General features: G+C 41.4%; 1 protein-coding gene across 1 annotated transcript in view; it reads left to right on the top strand.

Moving 5' to 3' along the window:
• EXT1 (exostosin glycosyltransferase 1) overlaps positions 1-14,714 on the top strand; it is a 175,937-nt gene that overhangs the window by 135,288 nt on the left and 25,935 nt on the right. The gene's annotated exons all lie outside the window — the stretch shown is intronic.

Genomic DNA, 14,714 nt, shown 5'->3' with positions numbered 1-14,714 from the left:
TGTAACATGTGCAGAGTAGTTATGTTCCTGCAAATAAGTAAGAGTGTAGATGCATTAACACCTGAGGCTAAGAGACTGCTGGTCTGCAGCTGTGATGAATAGAAGCAACTACAGAAGATGCCCATGGACATTTCCCTGCAGCATTCATCTGAATGCAGTGTGCTGCTTCCTTGGGCAAAATGAATTTGCACATTTGTCAGGAGCCTGGGGGTTGAGGAGAGACCCAGAAATTACCAACTACGATAGAATTCACAAAATAATGGGTTAATATCATCTGCCATAACCTCTCTATGGGGCTTTTGTCAAAACTCTGTTTCAAGCAGTGTTTTCTGAGGCTTTTGACATTTGTGGCAGCACTGGGACAGACAGTAAGGTCGTGTGTCACTTTAAAGGCTTAATTTTTTCCAGATTCCTCAGAAAACTGGAGCTGAAAGCTCTCTCATGAATTTCTTGGGGAATCTGCTGAGGCAGCAATTTTGTTATCCTTCAAAACTCCATGGAAAAGGTCACCACAGAACCATGCCAAACCTGTCAGGCTGAAGGAGAAGGGGCTGAGAGGCTGCTTTATGAGCTGGGAGACACCTGTGAAACCATAGCCAGCTCGAGATGCCATGGTGTGGGCAGAACACAAACTGCATGTCTCCTTGCATGGTCATGTTTCTGCCAGAGATGTATTTATGCAGCAGAGCAAGAAAGCCCAAAGCAGAGGAAGGTATAAAACTAAAAAATCCTATACTTAGGAGGTGTGACTACAGTGCTCAGACCTTTCTCCCCTCTGAACACAAACTAACCTGGGGAATGATAAAACAAGCAAGGAGCTGCCTTCAAATTTATTTCTCTTTCTCCATTTCTGCAAACCTCCCACATCAGAACATTAATTTGTGATGAGAAACTAGTTTTAAACAGGACGTTTCAGTGCAAGAGATAATAAACACTGATGTTCCCAACTAAATTACAAAGATCTTGGTAGGTTTTGTGTAAGAACTGGCTGCATTACTAGACAGAGATCATAAACCGTTGAAAGGCTGAGGGAGGAGAAAAGAAAATATTCCGCATAGGGAAAATGTGATTGTGTTAATGACTTTGCTAATCCCTAGGCTTCCAGTTTTATCCATTCATGCTTCCAGCATCTGCAGATAAACTCAGGAAGGCTTCAGTAATCCATTAAAACAAGATAATTTTAAAATTTCCATCTAGGCATAATAATTTTTTGGTTTGGGGTTTTCCCCCTTCTTCTCCGCTAAATTATGAGTGCCTTTCTTAAGTTTGCCAAAATGATAATCAACCTTGATACTTTATTTGGGATGCTCATCCTTGTGGAAAAGTTATGTGGAGAATTTTATAGGAATAGAACCAGTTGAGATCCATAGAAATACAATATTGGTCTCAGTTAAAAAAAAAAGAAAAAGATATGTTTGCAACTGTCTGTCCATCAGATGAATAATTCTTGAGTAAGCTGAATATGTTGGTCTGAAGTAGAAAAATCCTGAAGGTTATTTGTTATGAGGTGTAGATTGTTGTTATTTAGTCTTACAGAATTTGTTGTACCTTCAGTAAAGTGATCTAAGTAGTGCCTCGGCTGCTTATCAGAAAATACCCCCAGGCATTTCAGTCGTAATGTAACTGGATGAAGTTTACATGTTGGAATATTGGAGGCTTTGTGCTCAGGACTGTGAAAAAGCACCAGATAGCAGTAGCTTTTACAGAAAATGGAAGGCCAGATGGACCAGGAGATTACTCTGTCTGATCTCCTGCGCAGCCCATTCTGTGTCACCCACTTTACCCCGTGCTGCATCCAGTAAAGCGGGATGAGTTACCGTGTGTCCTCCGGCTAAGCACTTCCTTCCGATTTCAAGAGATCACTTAGTGGGGGAGCCACCATCTCTCCTGGCAGTTTGGTTCAGTGCTTAAAATACCTTCAGTGCCAGGCATTACTACAGATTTCTATTGATGTTTGTTTCACTTTTAGCTTCCACCTCTTGATTCTTGTTATGCCCTTTTTCAGCAGGTTGAAGAACTCTTGCTTCCTTTTATTTTTCTCCCTGTAGAGCCACTTATATGCTGTAATCAAGCCACTTCTTCCTCTTCTCACTGATAAGCTGAACAAGCTGAGGTCTTTCAGTCTCTCTCAGAAGGGTATTTACTACAGTCCTTTAAATAACTTCTCTGTCCCTTTTCTCTGTCTTCAATTATTCACCATCTTTATAAGATGTGGAGATGTTAGCACAGAGTAGTTTCTGGTGTCTGCCTCACTGACTCCAGGTACAAAGGGACAATTTCTTTTCTGTGTGTACATGGTTGATGTGTCTAAGGATTCATTTGCTTGTCTGTAACAGCCTTGTGGTGCTTGTCCACAGTGACCCTCTAATCCTATACAGAATTGCTCCTTACTAAGGTAAAAAGTCTTGTTTCAAATGCCAAGCATTATATTTTGGTTTACGGCATCATAGAGTCTCTCAAATAGTATGTAAAAGATGTCTGTGCCACATGAGGATGCTCCAGAACCCTGCTCCAGGTCTGTACCTTTTTAGTCTCCAATGTTGGCAAAAATTGCTGACACATCTAACACATGATTTGAGGCACTGCTGTAGGAAAAGGCCTGTATCACAGCCCATCTGGAGTCTGAGAAGGGCAGGGGGAGAACAGCTGCCTGGAAGTTTGTAGGGAGAGCTCAAGGTCTTGTTTATGCCCCTTGGGGCACAACACACAAAACCCAGACTCATTTGGAAACTGTGCAGCCTGTTCTCCCACTAGCACAGGGGGCTGTAATTACAGTTTTTGAGAGGTAGGAAGTTGAAGTTACCGTCATAGAGAAACCCCTTTTACAGTTGTCTTTTCACCTGCTCTGTGCTTATCACTGGAATTTCAAAAATAATACTAAGTATTTTAAAACTAATGTGCTATAACTAATGCTAATGCCAGCATTAGTACACCTTTATATAAAAGCAGTCCAGTTGCATGTTGTACTGCATCATTGCATGGCCTCTCTTACAGTCAACACTTTTCCCATCCATCTGTTGGCTGTTAGAATTTGGCTGAAGAGCTGTTGTTCCTCTGACTAATCTCATCACTGCTGGCATCCTCTGGTAAACCCTTTTGTCTGGACAGTCATGTTTTTCTTGGCAATCTGCAAAGCACACCAGATCATAGGTCCCTCTGAGCACTTGCATGCTGATGCCTTTCCCTTTCCATTTGTCCTTGCACCTTCATGGCTGGAGGGGATATTAAAGGCAGGGCAGGAAGCAGGGAGAGAGCAAAGCGCTTTTTTGGCAGGTAATGCCATTCTGGCCCTGCACACTTCCCTGTGGGGCTGGAGGAGGTGTCTGGCAGTGTTCCAGGAATGGGGCTGGTAGAACTGCTCCCTGGTGTGTGTAGGTGTGCTTCAGCTACTGGCCCCAGAGCAGAGTTGTAAATACACTTAGAAGTTCCCTGCTCTCCTACAGCTCATGTGAAGTGTTTCAGTGTTTGGCAGATCATAGGAGAAGTTGCCAACATATGCCTAACCTGATCTGTGCTTCTCATTGGGGTTCTGGCTACAAAACCTACCAGCTTTAGATTTCCTTGCTGAGGTATAAAATTTCTCATGGTTAAAGCTTTATTTGGAGTGGAGATGCCTTTCTGCAGAGGAGGAAGTCCTTTCAAGTATGCACAAACTAGTAAGTAATTCTGAGACAACTGAATTTGTTGGTTTCTTTAAAGAAACATAATTACTTTAAAATGACAAACTGTTCCTTTTGTTGATAAATGTTTTATATCTTTGCTGCTATGCCTGAATAGTTTGTGTAAATAATTTATTAGCTTGCAAACAGACATAGCATGTTCAGGCAAACACTGCCCAGCGGGGCAGGAATGCTAAAAAGGGGAAACAGGGTTGTGAGCAGTGCTGAGCACTGAGAGCAGGACTGGGCATCAGTAGGGACAGAGAAACACCATCTGCAGCTCATAGGTTCAAGCCAAACATAGCTCAGGTGCCTGACACTGTGGTGAGGCACTGGAGGTACAGATGTGAGCAGTCAGGCAATCACCATCAGCAGGTATGTCCATGGGATGCTTAGGAACAAAGTGACAGTGGTGCTCAGAGCTGTGAAATAGTCTGGTTTAGATAGTGTTTGGCATTTAACATTTTCAGACTGATTTTCTTGCTTTTCATGCTTAAGAAGAGTTCTCTTTCAGTTTACTGTGGTTGGTTGTTCCTCTAACTTTGTTCTCAAAATTGGCCTTGTTTTCTGGAAAAGTAATTTTGCAGAAATCATATGTGGAGTTCTTTGATTTTGTCAGGGCAGGGTCAGGCAGGAGAAGAAGCCTAAGCATGTGCATCAGTGGTTTCCAGATGAAAGTCCTTTGTAAATAGTGTGAAGTGTGTGCATATAAGTATGCATGGATGCAAACGTGTTTCTGGGCTTTTTAGACAGCCTAAATTTTGCCTAAAAGTCCTGTATGTCACAGTGGGGTCTTACAGAACCATGGGAAGGTTTGGGTTGGATCTTAAAATATCATGTAGTCAAGTCTCCTGCTGTGGACAGGCCGTCTTTCAATAGATCAGATTGCTCAAAACCCCAGCCAATCTGGCCTTGAACACTTGCAGTGACGGGACATCCTGAGCTTTCCTTGCCAATCTATTCCAGTTTCTTAGCACCCTCAATATGACAGATTTCTTCCTTGTATCCAATCTAAACTTAGCTTCCTTCAGTTTGAAACAATTATCCCTTGTACCTTTGAAAGAGGATAAAACTCTTTCCAACCTTACTGAATGTAGTATAGACACCGTGCTCTGGTTCATCATCAACTGAAGACCACTGGAGTTGCCTCAACAACACTGTGGAAGATAAGAAACACCTAATAAAAGCCATCTGCAGTTCTAAATTGATGCTTAATGGCATGAAAATCACTCTGGCTGAGGAGGAGAGTGGTTCCAAAGGGCACTTGGTGATGCAGAAGTGAAGAGAACCAGTGCACTAGTTATAGATGCCTTTTTTGCTGAGAAAAACAAATAAGAGAAAACTTGGGTTTTACTGTAGTCAGCAGAAGTGAGCAAGCACAGAGAAGGAGCAGATCTGCAGTGACAGATTCCATTTTGCCTGGCTACTCAGTGAAGCACAGTCCTGGCTCTCAAACAAGACATGGCATGGCCTTGATTTAGCTTTACCTTAGCAAAACTGTGAATGGCTATAGGAGGCATCACCAAAAAACATTTATAACTGGATATTTCCTGCTATATTCTCTTTTCTCTCTCTCAGAAAATAAAAATTATTTTAATACTGACTGTTGACTGCAATAATGAAAAAAAAAAAAAAAAAATGCAGTTTCCTGTCCTTTGAGAGCTCACACTCCTGCTCTGCTTTATTGCAGAAGTTAGTCCTCAGTAAATCCAGAATATCAGCACCTGCTGTCAGCCAGTGGAAACCGCCCTGGATTGTTAACAGTGCTGGGATTTTACCCTAAAATTCAGAGCTACAAAACCAAAATACACAGAATTAGGGCTGTTCCCCCCCCTTCCCCACTTTGTGTCCTAATCCTGCTTTTGAGGTAGCTTTGTCTCATTTACAGAAAGGAGAAAGAAAATACTTAGACGTCCTGACATGAAGGCGAGTAGAAGAATTAACAGTCAGCCAAAATAACAAAGTATCTAGATGTGTTACGGTGTACTGCTCCTGGGGACTAAGCTGCAGCTGACTCTGTATGAGTAAAAAAATCACTTCTCTGTTTCATTCAAAGTTGTTCCTTGGATTTGCTGAACTAATTTCTGCTCCAAGCATGGTCACATTTTAGGTCAGCATGCCTAGACAACATGGGGCTCTGCCAGCAGTTCCTGTGTAAAGTCCCTCTTTGTTTTTTTGGAAACAAATCCAGTCATTCATAGAAATGAACTCCTGCATAATTAGAGCCATTGCACATCATCTTTGCTTTCCATTTTTAGATGTTGCGTCTGGAGAACTATAACTTTTAAAGATGCCAACAAGCCACTTAGGAGCTTGATAGCCGTAATGGGAAAATCTGTGGAGCTGAGTAGAAAATGATAAGCTTCATAAGGACTATTCTAAATCGTTTGGTAAAGAGCTCAGCTAGACATTCAAAGCAAGAATAGAAACTATAACCCCTTCTAATTCCATCTTCAGGGGGTTGTACTTTCTCTACTGTCCTGCTGAAGCCACAGTCCTACAGGCAGCTTAATGGAGAGGATGGCATTCTTTACAACAGTCCTCTGGTCTCTGTTGGGTCCAGTTACTGGATTGTTGCATAAATAGGTGCAAAACACCGATTTTCTCCATATTTTACCCTCTGGGTCCTGTAATCAACCTTTTTTCTTTCTAGGTTATTTAAAACATTCAAAAACCGCACATGCTGCAGTGTGAAAGTCGGGAAAACTGATCCTCTTCAGCATTTTTTAACCTCAAGTTTTTAATAAAGAGCTATTTAAAAATAATTAAGAAAGATTTGGAGGCCTTTTATATTTTTGACAGGTAGGTAGCAGTCATCAGCTTCAGAGCCAACAGGTGTGTTGACAGGTGAAAGATCTCACAATAAGTCTTTTATATCTCTGCATGCTGAGGCTTTCAGGTATGTCCTGTAATCTCAAAATTAGAGTGGGTGGCAGATGAACTAAAATTTGTTTCTTTGTTCAGAAAATGCAGTATAGATTTTTCTTTGTTTGAATCTTTAATCCAAACTGATGCTTTAGTAACTGAAATTTCAGTAGTGGTTTGGTTTTTTGGTTTGTTGGGGTTTTTTTTGTTTTGTTTTTTTTTAAGTTAGGCAATAAATCAATAAAAAAATTGGCATTGCAGTAGGAAATTACCCCAAAGATGTTCACTGTTGGATTGTCACAGCATGTGAGTTTGGTTAATGGGAGTAGATGGAGCTATTTAGGACAAGTGTTTGACACTGCTTCACTGCTAGGAAGGAGCTAAAGTCCAAACAAAGTCACTCTGTGAAGGACAGACTAGAACATCCCAAATTTTAAAAACAAGTATCATAGAATTACCGAATTATTTGTGTTGGAAGGTATATTTTAAGATATAAAATAACTAACTAGATAGTCCAGCCTCTATGCCATGGGCAGGGATACCTTCCTCTAGACCAGGTTGCTCTGAGCCCCGTCCAACCTGGCCTTGAACACTTCCAGGGATGGGACATCCACAACATCTCTGGACAATCTGTTCTAGTGCCTCATCACCTTCCCACCTTCCTTATGTCCAATGTAAATCCAATCACTTTTAATTTAAAAGCATTACTCTTGTCACTACAGGATGTGATAAAATGTCTTCTTTCTGCCTTTCATATAAGCCCCTTTATATATTGAAAAGCTGCAGTAAGAACTCACTGGAGCCTTCTCCAGGCTGAACAGCCCAAACTCTCAGCCTTTCCTCATAGGAGAGGTGCTCCAGCCCTCTGATTGTCTCCGTGGCCTCCTCTGGACCTGCTCCAACAAGTCAATATCTTTGTTATGTTGGGGATCCCAGAGCTGGACACTGTGCTCCAGGTGGGGTCTCACCAGGGTGGAGTAGAGGGGGAGAACCATCTCCATAACCTGCTGGTCGCACTTCTTTTGATGCAGCCCAGTATATTTAGTAGATCCCTGTTGAAACACCAAAGCAGACCATCAAGAGTTACTATCAAGATACCACTCTGAACTTACCCCTGCATTTTTCTTGTAGAATACTGAGGAGCAAAGCTGAGTAGATAAAGACCAAATTCAGGCTGCATGGTGGTTTCATCGGTGAAGTGGAGGTGCTGCTTTGTTCTGCCAGGAGGCTGGGGTTCTTTATATAAAAATATTCTAAAAGGAGTTTATGATCTCCAGAAAATGGCAAGGTAGAGGTACCATAGTGATGCAAAGTGCTGATGTAATTTATTATCAGAAGAACCCTGTTAGAAACCAGCTGTCTGAGCCACTGGATCTTCTTAATAGGCTTAGTCTTACCTTTATGTTGTAAGGGTCCAGCACCTTGGTGGTCAGTAAGTACCAGCTGGGTGCTTTTCAGACAAAGAGTATTCATACATGCTTTTGTCACTTCAAAAGGCATGGCAGGGGAGGGGGGGCCAGGTAAAATTGTACCATGTGGCTCTGCGTGTGCATGTTCTGGGAGTGCATCCGCGCGTGCGAGCATCAGTATCACCACTTTCCCACCGACCTGGAGGGTGTTTGCAATATATGGGGCTGCATTTACATTCTTCACAAGATACAGGCAAGCACTGCATTTGCACCTTCATGGATTTTTCTTGTTCAGGCATGATGTGAGTTTTCTTGGTGCCAGCACAATGAGGTGCAGCTGTGAAACAGGCGCTCTTAGAGAACTTCAAAGCCTAGGAGTGAGTGGTTTTAGAAGTACTATACGGTGCCATTTGCAGGTTTCTGGTAACTGGAGTGTTACACTGCCCAGAGAGGCAAGGTTTGCCTCTGACATGACACTTACAAACCCACTCTGGTACAATTGCTAAATAAGCAGTTATCTTTAAATATCAAATTATGTTGCTAAGACCACATTTGCTACTGTGTAACACTACTTGTTCTGGGTGGTCTAGCCACTATGCTGGGAGCCAGTTAGATAGCATTTTGCAATCCAAGTGTTGTGCATGCCTTGCATGCATCATATAGATTTACAGGACATTATGTGCAAATATTTAGACAGAAATCCTTAGAGCATTTTTATTTGTTGGAATGCACATTGACTTTAACGGCTTGTGTATCCAAATGTTTTTCCACATAATATTGAAGTGAACTGAACATCCAACAGTGATGTCATTGAAGACTTCAAAGACACTTTCAGTTTTAATGGTTACAGTCCATCTTAACTGTAAAATAAAGTTTCTTTGTCAGTGCATTAAAGTGAAAAGTCTACTTCCCTGTTTTTTGTTGTTAATCCAACGTTCTGAGCTAAAGGAACATGCTGGCATGGAATGGAGAAAACAGTTGTGCTTCACTGTTAGTTGCTGCATGCTTACAGAGTTTCATTTCCATTGCAAGGCCTAGTAGAATTATTTGTAATTTTCAGATTGGGCTCATGCTCATGCCCATGCTCGGCTGTTACCAGTGTTCTGAAGTTGCTGTTCACGACTGCTGCTGTAGTTAGACAGTAGCATCTCTCGGAGTCCAGCAGCCAGGGCAGTGTGGTGGCAGCAGACTGAAAGAAATACTCCAATGGCTGCCTTTCAGCACTTGGCAAGAAAATCCTTTTTATGTTAGTTTCAAGGTCGTCAGATATCATTATAGCCAAGTATTAAAAATTTCAAAGAAAGGAGGCAGTGTGTTTGATTTATAGAATAATTATCTAGCTTTCGCTCTAACTTGGCTTTGGCAATGGTTTTGCAAGCACTCGAAAATTAAATCCATTTTTTATGGCACTACAAGGTATTATCTCACAGCAAATGATAATTAAACACCTGTGAAATCAATTAGCCTTTTAAACAGGGAAAAAAAAAGTTTTCCAATTATGTTTTTGCACCTCCAAACTTTCTAATTCCACAACCAGCACTTGCAGAGCAGGAGATGAATTGCCAGTAGCCAGTTAACCAGCGTTCAGATCGCCCCAAAGCACTGCGCAGCCGTAAATCCAGAAGCAAGCAGTTCGCAGTGACAGCACCCTTCCAAGCAGGATGTGTGAGCCTTCCCAGCTCAGTCTTGGGCAGCTATCTATCTGACACACAGCCGAGCTGTCAGCTCTTCTACAAAGGCAGTTACTCACTTGGTTTTTCCAATGCCAAGTTTTACTTGACAGTTTATTTAAAAGCCAACATACCTTAGTGGGAACCAAGCAACGAGACACTCCATGTGACTGAGTGGGGTTTCTTCTCAGGCTCTCCAGCCAGTAGTTCAGAGCCATCTGTATTAAGAATCCACACATGGAAAAATGGCCAGTTGGTTAATAGCTGAAAATATACTGGAATATACTGGAATATACTAGAAAACTGGGAAACACTTCTCCATTTAACCTTGTGTTACAGGTTTTACTGTCTGTCTTTGTTGTAGTACTTCATATGATATAGAAACTTCTGGAAGGTGCAGTGTGCATTCATGGGCTTGTAGATTCAGAGAGGGAGTTCTGGACATAGTTGGTTAAGTGCCATCACAGTTTTTTGGCTCAGGAAGTAAAAAAGCAGCTCTAGTCACATCTGACATCTACAGTGGAATGTGCTGATAATCCCTGCCAAAGATGAGCTCCAGCATCTTCCAAAAGATGGATTATGTGTGGCACTGTTAAAATATGTACTGCTGGGTTAAACCCATTGCATTTGATTTGAGTTAAACCTGTTGTATTTGGCTTGGGTTCTGCTCCTGCATTTCCATCTGAATTTTAATAGCCTTAACATGCAGCTGGATTTCAGTGAATGCTGCATCACCAGAGAGGAAGAAGTAAGATCAAGATGCTGTGGTTAGCATTCCCGAGGTCCCTCTAGCTGCTGGAGAAGCCACCAGTCATTTGTGTCTCAGGTTTTCCATCTATGAAATGGGAATGGTGATTGTATCCTGTACAAAAACATGTTGTCTACAGGACAGTTGACATATAGCTAGATAAAGTGTTATGAGAATCACTGCATCTAGATATACCTGCTGGTCTAAACGGTCTTTTTATATTTCAGACCTCTCTTCAAGCAGTGGTGATGACGATGTGGCTTTCAAAAAAAATAGTTTGTACTAAAATTGCTAGTGAAAATGTTTCCCAGGCTAGTTTATAATCTCTGCAGTGTACTGTCATGGGGAAATGCTTAAGCTGTAGGAAGGAATGTATGGCATGGCTGATTAGTCTCTGCAGAGCTTCTGCAGCCTGCCAGGGCTCCTTGGGATAATGGAGAACCAGGAATCCCAAACAGCCTTCTAATCCATGTGCTGATTGACATGGTTGGCACACCAGAAAAAAAAAGAAAGAAAAAAGGCGGGATGGGGGAAGACAGACGGTGTGTGTTGGATCAAGGAGTTAAAATGGAGGGAGCATTTGGCCAGGCAGTGTTTCTCCTTTGGATAATTGCCCACACGGCATTGCAGTGTTTATACCTGTGTGATCGATGGGGCCAAACATATTTCCTCAACTACGGGTGGTGGCAGGGAGGGAATAATTCAATTAAGTTGTGTATAAATTAGAATTGATTGCAAATAGAGCTATTCTTTTATGCTGCCTAAAAAGGTACTAGCTGTGAACAAGGTATACTTAATCATTACAAAAAGAAGCCTGAAAGCTAATAAAACATGCCTCTAATACTTACAGAGGGATGCCAGCTTTGGATTAAATCTGTAGCTATTTTAGTTTTGAAGACCCAACTGTCATTTTTAAGGCATATGCATTTTGGATTTTAACATATTTGAATGCTGCAGCTGAGACCCAGGCCAAGCCGACCCTAAAATTGGCAGTAAAATGTTACCTCTGTGCAAGCGTGCAGAATGAAGGAATCAGGAATGTATGAGCAATAAGCATGTGCCCCCACTCCCCGCCAGTCTTCTAATGTGGAAACCTGGAGCTTTCTGGAAATAAATACCTTCTGAGGAAAGCAGAGGACTCCTCTAAAAGCTTTCCTACAGTAAATGCTAGGGAAGATAACTGCCAGAAGGAGAGGAAAGTGCCAGAAGTAATGCAACACTGAAGCAGCACAATTAAGGAGGAAGTGCCCAGCCAGCCCCTCCTCAGTGCTCTGCAGTGCTGGTCTTTGCTATGAGCCTGAAAAACCTCCACAGCTGGGTGAAAAAAAGAGGGTCTCAGTGGGCAGGTAAAGGAGAGCTGTCCACATATGCTGGCAACTCCAAGTTTACAGAAACCACAGCAGTGCTAGCTGGAAGACCATAACAGATGTCCCTGCCATCTTCAGATGTTACCAGCTAATGCTAATAAGTAGTTTTGGAAACAGACATAACCCCCATTACTGGGGAGAACAATAAGAGGAAACCCTAGAAGAACCTCTTCTAAACACTTGACTATTTTCTCTATAGCTTATGATGCCTCCTCCAGTTGTGAGTGGGGGTTCTCATACTTGATTGTCTCCCTGAGGTTTTGTTGAGATTAGTCAGTGGAGATAGTGGGGAAATAAAGCCTGTTGTTGATGCAGTACTGTTGCATTAAATGCCAGATTGGTACTTAACATACAGCATTGGTATTCTTGCTGAGAGGGTGTTCCTGGAAGTCTGTGCCAGCTCTGATTTCTCTCCTGGACATGGGAAGGAGAAATTTCAAGTCCAGCAAGTACTTAACTCAGATACTTACCTTTAATCATAGAGATTATTTCACTCACTTCGCTGAAAGTATTTTAAGTCTGAGTTAAGGGAAGTGTAGAGATGGTTTCAGGTGTACTGCTGTATACTTTCTACTATGTGGAAAAAAATGTACATAAACATTTTGCTGTCCCTGACACAATGCTGGCAAAAATCAAATGATGTGTGCATGGTTCTGTCTGGTCTGAATGGGAAGTTGCCCTGAGCCTCCTGTCCTCACCATGGGCTGTGGGCTGGAGTTTCTATTTGCCAAGTGACATTGTGGCCAAGGTATCCTCCAAATGCTGCATGACAGTCTGGAGAAAAAGAAATTAAATGGTCTCTGCTGCAAGTTTGATTCTGAAATACTGTTTGGTACATGTACATTATTTCCTCTTTAAGTGATCCTTCCAGTTACAAAGCTATGCTTGCAGCCTGACAGAAATGTTTGTGTATTTGGGGCTGGTTATATGTGTTGCACAAAAAGTGTTCCCAAATTTGTATTTAAACATACTGGTCCATCTTCTGTCTTCCAGGGAAGGCAGAGTGCTCCCATTGCTTGGCATGCTACCCATGAACTCATAGGAGTAAAAATAGCACCTCATGTTTGCAGATTTCAAATAGATGCTTGATCCCAGAGTGGTCTCTGAGGGGTTTAAAGTAGCCATCACTGTGCTCAAAGATCCCATTGAGCATTTTGCTTGAAATGGCAGGGAAATTTGTTCAGTAGAATCTCTGGTGCAGTTCATTCACTTCAGCAGCTCTTGGTGGATATTACTTTACTCTGGATCTGTTCCTTCTGTATTTGTGGGTCCTCCCTGCAGTGAGTAGACATTTTGTGCCCATACATCAAGGTTGGGCTTTCTGTGTACATATGATGTAGATAAATTGCTTGATGACCATGAACTGTTTTATTACAGACCTCTGCAATCAATCACGTTAAGTTTTAAAAGGCTCAGAAATGGGAGCAAGATGCTAACTGGTTTTGAGGTGGAAAATGGTCAGCAAAATTCTCTTCCTTTTTTATCCCTTTATGAATCTATCCTAATACCAGCAAATTAGATATGAAAGAAAAGGTGCCCAGTACAGGATGTCACTGGGATATGGAAGACTCACTTGCAGTGGCCTTGCTCTCTGCTTTCCTTTGTGTTATGGTATTGCCATCAATGTTTTGTGGATAATATTGCATTCCGGGGTATTAACAGGACTTTACATTTTTAGCTAGTTAATGATGGGGAACTTCTGACTGGTGTATTCTAGCCCTACGGGGTATTCTATTTTTGGTATTTATTAACATTTGCTGTCCTACAATACACAGTAAAAGCAATGAGCCTCAGACCTCTCAATATATAAAAAAGGAGTGCTTAGAGTGCTTAAAAATTGCAACTTTTTTAATTAATTTTTTTTTTTTTTTTCCTTTTTGTATTCCACTTCTAATATTTTCCCCTGTATGCTGTGTCAGCGCTCAGCGCTGACTGGTGAGCTGGGACATGGCTGCCAATCTCTATCCCACACAGAGAAAAATAAATAGCTACCACTCAGATGGCATATGTATATATGTATTTTAACCAAAGTTGAGATAGGATTCAAAAGAAAAAAGGGGCTTTGAAGTCTGTTTTGTAGTTTTAATTAATGCAATGAAGGGTTTTATTTTACTCTCAGTGGAGATAATCTTAATCCATTCACAGTGACCTTTTCTTGTGCAAATTAGCTATGCACGCTTGTTTAAGCAAATGGGCCTTTGCAAGATGTCTCTTCCTAAAGACAGAGCTTATAATTGAAAATTGGCTTACCCCCATCTGTCTGGCTAGTGTGAGAATACAAACATAGATCCTGACTTCTTTGTATATAAAATATAATATATATACACATAGACACACATACAAAAAAAAAACTTGCTCTGTCTGCAAGACATGGTAAAATTAGACTATTGGTGTCAAAAAATTCATGTGGTATGAGTTGCTGTCAAAATAGCATCTATGTGCGGAGTCCAGGACACTGGAGAATGGATGGTGTTCAATGGGCTTGTCAGAAGTACAGTTTGCTAATAACAGCCGGGAAACTGGTGGGATTTGATGTGTGGTTTTGGTGAATGATTTTGTGGTGATTGATGTAATTGGGAAAAAAAAACACCCAGAAATGTCTATCAGCACTTTCATTCAGAGGAGCATGGATCATTGCAGCTGTATGATTAATTGCCAAAATCTGGTTGTTTATTTCTCTCTCGACACTTAACAATAACCACCAAGTGAGTCATTGTAGCTCCCCATCCCTTTTTAGTGCCTGCTTGATAAGGAAATAGTTTTTTGGCATAGTTTGTATATTTTTTTGCTTTGTACAAACCTCTTGTGAACACAGTTATGCATGGCTTTGACTAAATCTGAATAGAAATCAGGGTCACAGAAGTACTGCAACAATGCAGTGGGTATCAAAATATTTAATGTGAGTTTGTTCTTGGAAGTCATGCACTGTTTATACAGAACCGGCTCATTATTGCAAAGGCAAAATTACTTTCTTCTTTATCACTCTCATTACCACT

This window comes from Poecile atricapillus, chromosome 2 (genome assembly GCF_030490865.1).
Source record: "Poecile atricapillus isolate bPoeAtr1 chromosome 2, bPoeAtr1.hap1, whole genome shotgun sequence".
NCBI classification, from domain to species: domain Eukaryota; kingdom Metazoa; phylum Chordata; class Aves; order Passeriformes; family Paridae; genus Poecile; species Poecile atricapillus.
This window is presented reverse-complemented; position numbering and strand designations above follow the sequence as displayed.